This window comes from Myotis brandtii, unplaced genomic scaffold (genome assembly GCF_000412655.1).
Source record: "Myotis brandtii unplaced genomic scaffold, ASM41265v1 scaffold217, whole genome shotgun sequence".
Classification (NCBI taxonomy): domain Eukaryota; kingdom Metazoa; phylum Chordata; class Mammalia; order Chiroptera; family Vespertilionidae; genus Myotis; species Myotis brandtii.
Window position 1 is genome coordinate 140826 of NW_005358137.1, and position 6156 is coordinate 146981.

Genomic DNA, 6156 nt, shown 5'->3' on the forward strand with positions numbered 1-6156 from the left:
GCGGTGACCCTCTGCGGTCAAGGGTGGGAGCCGGGCCGAGCAGCCACGCCCACCCGCCTTCGCCAGAACAGTGGGGGACGCCAGGGACTCCTGCGAGGGCTCGGGGTGCCGGCGTGGCCTTGAGACAACTTTCATCTCATTCGGTGACTTCTGAGGATGTCCACGCAGCCCCGCAGCCCGCTCTCCCTCCGGTTCTAGCACCCACCTACCCCAGCCCAGCCCAGGAGCCGGGGGTCAGGCTCGGATCACCAAAGGCAGACGGGCTTCTACCCCCCTGGGGAGGGAAGACAATTGGGGCCGCCTCCTCAGTCCTACTTTTGGGGGAGCCCCAGTTTCGGAAACGCAGGAACTGCTCCAGTCCAGCCAGCCTGGATCGCAATGGGGTGGGGTGTAGCGGAAGCCGATTTTCCTTGGGAACCTATACTTCCTTTACGGAAACCCCTGGATGAGATCCACGCTCACCAGAGTTTATTACGTGCTTGTAAGCGGTGGTTGCGTTTTGGAGATTCGGGACCCTCTTTCCAAAGAGAGTTGCAGGGGACGTGTTTATATTTGTTAATTTCCAAACTAAGCAGAGGAGACAGCCGCCAGTTAACATGAAATATGATTATTTGCCTCGCAAATTGTCAGTGATTTGCCCCCAGGGATCCACAATTTTCCCAAGCCTGTTAACGGGTGACAATGAATGAGTGCCTGGAGTAATTTAATTTTCCTGTCACACTAAATAGAGCTACATTGTAAACCTTAGATCTACTCCTACTGATAGGATCGCCTTGTTTTTCCATTTGCACCATAAAGACCCCCAAAAGGGACACTGTATTGTGACCTGTACTCTTGAATTATTCAAGAACTTAATGACATTTTCCATTTTAAAAAGGGAACTAATTGCCATGGATGTAAAGCATGTGGCCTTCTTTGGGTGCCCAGTATGAGAATGTAGCCATCTGTACTCCGTGCGGACCTCCAGCAAAAACTGGGCAAAGATGGAAACACAAATGAGCTCAAAATGGACACGGGAATCAGGCATATTTAATCCACCCCAAGCCATGATGTGTATTTCCACCAAGTTCTCTTACCTGACCTAAAATCGGTAAAAAATCTCACATCAACCCAGGCCTGGTTTTTGGACATGACATGACTTTTTAGCTAGGACAGGAACATTTAAATTTTTGAAATCTGGTATCCTTTTATTAAAGTGAAATTACTTTGTGCAATGTCAAGCAAAACATCTAATAATGTGCTCCCTTTCTCTCTCTCTCTCTCTCTCTCTCTCTCTCTCTCTCTCTCTCTCTTTTCTTAATTTAATTACTTTCTTACTCAATAGAAAAAAGAAATGAAACTTACACTCTAAAGAATTTGCACCTCAGTATTTGCTATTTGAATTAGTCTTGAGTTTCAAGGAAAACCGGCATTGAAATACTTCAAATTACTTGAAAATGAGTGCTTACCTTTTTCTCAAAATAAAAACACTGCCAGGGTATTATTTCCTACTGTCCTTTCACTCTTTCCCTAGCTCCTAAAGGAAACCAGAAGGAGAGAAAAAATGGGCTTCTGACAATGTTTTTTGGTTTCATAAACTCACAGTTCAGAGTACAAAGATGCTTTTCCTGATTTATCCGAGTAAGTCCACAGAGAATATTAACTATTTTAAAAGTGTGAGTGAATTGGGAAGTAAAACACGTTCCCTGTGCTGGGCTGCAGACACTTCTTTTGAACTTTTCAGTGATGTTTGTGACAAGAAATCGTCATTTTGATAGTTCCTTTTAAAATGACACCCTCAATAAAGACTTCTTGGTTTCACTGAGAACTATCCTTTCCGTGAAGTCACATCTCTATCTTGTAGAATTTCTGGAAAAGAATTTAAAGTACATTTGAATCAAGTTCACCTAATTTGATTTTAATGACTCCTACATCATAGCAACATATTTGACTCCATCCATACAACTGCTGCTGTTGCAGCCTAGACTCATACACAGACTGCCCGACACGCCATCTGTGCAAGTGCATTAAATGCTATTTTAAAAGAGCTTGTCATAAAACCATCACTACCCAAGTTGTGAAATAGAACAACTGTTTTAATATTTAAAAAAAGAAACCTGTCTCCCCCCCCCCTAATATTATGTGGTCTTTGTATATGGTAATATGGCAAAAAAAAATAGGCAAGGATAACATAGTTTTTATTGTTAAATAATAAAGGGCATGCTTAATAAATATATTTGAAAACATTTTCAAATCAAGAAAAGTTAGGACATATATTGAATGAGTGGTGATCCCCCTTCATGTGTGATTCCTGTGATAAAAGCAACACTTTATAGGTCACATGTTAATTTTAGTTTTAGAGATTTTTCATTTAGTTCTCCACATTAAAAAACTTTTAAACAACTATAAGACAAAGAAGAAATTATCTGTCTTTCATAGCATGTCTATACTCTCTCTAGCATCCTATAGCTTATAATTTTTTTCCATGGTGACAGAATGCATTCAAAATGAAAATTTCATTCACCTTTCAAATTGTCATCATCAATGAGTTAAAATTATTTTTCTTTTCATCTTAAGCAAATCTCTTGATCTAGGACCACTTGAAGGAGATTTTAAGTCCTGTGAGAAGTGTGTGGCATGTTTAGGGCACAGCAAATCCCTCTCCTGACCCGATTTCTGTATCTCACCCTCTTCTGGGTGGATTTCTGTGTTGACAAGTCAGAGACCCAAGAGGAGGAATTTTATCTTCACGGAGCTCAAGTGGCTGGTTCCAGAAGAGTGTGCAGGAGATTCTGATTTAAAGCTCCGTGTCATCCAGGTTTCCTTCCTACCAGCCCTCCGAAAAACAAACAACAAAAAACAAAAACCCAACTTTGGAAAACATTCCTATTTGGCCTTTAGAAAGAGTAAACTTAATACATCTACCACAGAGGGCATGGATGACATTTTAGTTATCCATCTATAAAATGGGTTCCTTATTTCTTCATTAAGCCCGGTATGAAGGAACATGCTGGGGTTTTTTTTTGGGGGGGCGGGGGTAAGTCTCTTATATTGGTGGAGTTCTAGATAATTGTTTATTTGTTTTTTAAATATATTTTTATTGATTTCAGAGAGGAAGGGAGAGGGAGAGAGAGACAGAAACATCAATGATGAGAGAGAATCATTGATTGGCTGCTTCCTGCACACCTCCTACTGGGGATCGAGACCACAGCCCGGGCATGTGCCCTTGACAGGAATCGAACCTGGGATCCTTCATTCTGCAGGTGGATGCTCTATCCACTGAGCAAACTGGCTTGGGCTGTAATTGGTTATTTTTAAAGATTCTGAGCACACACTAGAAGGCAAGAGTGAGGTAGTTATTGAGGGGGAAATGAGTTAGCTTATGATACCTAGGAAGATAAGTATGACCAAGCCTGCTTGCATGATTCATATACAATTCCAGTTTCCCAGGTTCTAGTAGATGCTCAACAACTGCAGTATGCCAACAGCCTGAGAGTCTTGTCTTAGCCCAGCCAACGGGACCAATAGGTGCTTACTTGCACCCTCATTCCTGAATTTGTTTACACTCCTCGTCTCTTCCTTTAAAGATTTTAACTGCATATATATGTTTTTTAAAATGTCAAAGCTAGCAAACATTAATGATAACTTTCTGTTTCATTCTATTTATCTGAATATATTTACTGGACTTCTGACTGTCCATTTTTCTTCCCCTGACATTATTCCTAAGAATACCTTTAAAAATGTTCCGTTTCTTCTGTTTAATACATATTTATTTTATAAACATGGATTGCAATCCGACTCTGAGTCAGAATTCTGCTTTGTCAATGGAGCTTTGTCTCTGACTGAGAAGATGGTGTTGATGTTACTCAGCAATGACATTTGCGGGGCATAAGCAAATGTGTCTGTGGAAGTAGGAACACCCTCTTTTGGTGCATTCTCCTTCCTCATGGAGCGTGGGGCACAACACTCCTAAAGGACGATCTGGATGATGGGTAAATTCCATGCATTATAATACTGGTTCTCCAGTGCTCAGAGTAAGTGTTTGGATAATGGCAAGATTAAACCACGGATAAAATATACCTTGAGTTCAGGGAGGCTGAGTGCTCTTGGCATAGAAGGCATCAATTTTATAATGAAAATATAGGGACTTTTCAAAACATTCCATCAGCATGTAGTTCACTTTTCAAACAAGATTCTAATTCCTGTCTTACTCTCCTTGACCGCAGTCTTATGTTTCTCTAGATTTGCTTATTTACAGCTACTGGAACAAAAAGATGAGAGGGAGGGAGGACACTTGTTTTCCTGAGCCTCACATGACCGAAAGTGTATAAGCGAGTTTCTCCCCATGCAGAACTTTGACCATCACCAGTGTCCCCTAAAGGCCACACCCTGCTTTCAGATTGTTCCAGGATGCTTTCCTCAAAATTTTCCATGAGGAATATGACACAAAACAGACTGTTAATAGGTGATGGTCCAGAGCTCTCGGGATAAGGGGAAAGGGGACACGAAAATAAAGATTTACAGATTTGTACCAACCTTCCAGACCAACTACCATTAGGGTTTATCAACACAAAGGTATTACAATACAAGTGTTGATTTGTCCTGTTGGACAAATTGAACGTGTGACAGTCAAGGTGCCCAAGAAGACATTTAACTTTCTCTGGAGTTACTAAAGCTTGCTATGAATAAATAATGGTGAGTGGACAATTTTTATAAATCATTGAGCGACTGGCCTAAGACATCATTACTTTTCAATGACCAGAAAAAGCCCACAAATTCAGAGTGATTGTTTGTGGGGGAAAGGCAGTCTAGTGCCCATCCCCTGTGGGCCTTCCTTTGGTGGCCCATAAAGCGTGGAAAATGAGACGGTGACTCACAGGAAAGAGAGCGGTGGCCAGAGTGTAAACAGGCCCCATGCGGCCCCCAGGCCAGCGGAGCGGGCACTTTCCCTAGGAGCCCTGAACCTGACAGGGCACGTGAACAGCCCAGGGCACTCTGGTCACTGCCTCTGCCATCTGCCCCCAGGGCTCGCACATGCAGTACAGACAGTGCCACCTTCCAAAAGGAAGGGGGCCACCAGACTGGAGCATGGCTCGTGAAGAGAGAGTTGAACTGTTCCTAATACTATTTCTAATTATTGGGGTGAGAAAGGGCACACAGAGGATAAAACTCAACTTGTTTACAGTAAAAATGTCAACCCCAAGGCACACAGCCCATCTCTCTTTCCCTTTTGAAGACTGAGTGTCCTCCACAAGCTGGCCATTTGCTGCTGTGGTGGGTGGGGGTGGCGCTAACATAATGTGATTTTTCAGAGTGCTTTGTCTCTGTGGAGCGGCTTCGAAGGCCCTGGAAGTACCCAGCCTTAAATCCATGTTAATAGGGGAAGTTGTTTTCTTTTTCTTTTCTTTTTTTTTCTTTTTTGTAGGTGGGGAGGTTTGGTTGAGAGGAACATTGACCCAAGACTGCACTCTGGGTAAACTAGGGCAAAAGACCCGATATCATCTGAGGGTACTTATTAACCACTGCTCATTTGTGGGATCAATATTTCCAGCAAAGCAGTCAACACTCAAGATACAGCACCATGCCTCCCTCCCTCTCTCTCTCTCTTTTTTCTTTCCTTGACACACAATTTATTTTACAAACGCATCTGCTGGAGAAGAAAAGGCAGTCCGAAGGACTGTGTCTTTTATCTCTGGGATATGCAAAGCACATTTATTTCCAGCTTTTATCTCCGGAATTGTATGTTGATCCCATACATATAGATTGATTTTGTTCAGGTAGATAATGAAAAGTCAAGTGGAAAATTACACAATGGCACTCACGATCCTGGTCTTATATCGGTATATAAATTGGTTTATTATTTCATTTTAAATAGGCACTTTTTTTTTTTTTTGTACCAGGATCACTTCAAATTGCGTCATGTTCTCAGCTCACTGCATTTTCTTTTGGGGAAGAGAAGGTGGGGAAGGGAGTAGAGGCAGGTGATTTCTTCTGCTCCCTTTGCTAATTGTATTGGCGAAATGAGCTTTCACAGAGCAATGTCCGTGCCGCTTTCTGTACCTCAGCTCATTTCAGGGTCACACTTGCGGTTTCTATAACTCTGCTACCCTCCTGGGCCCGAACAACGATGTTCATCATACGGGTCTCATTACATAGGTGAAAATTTTTACACCCCAG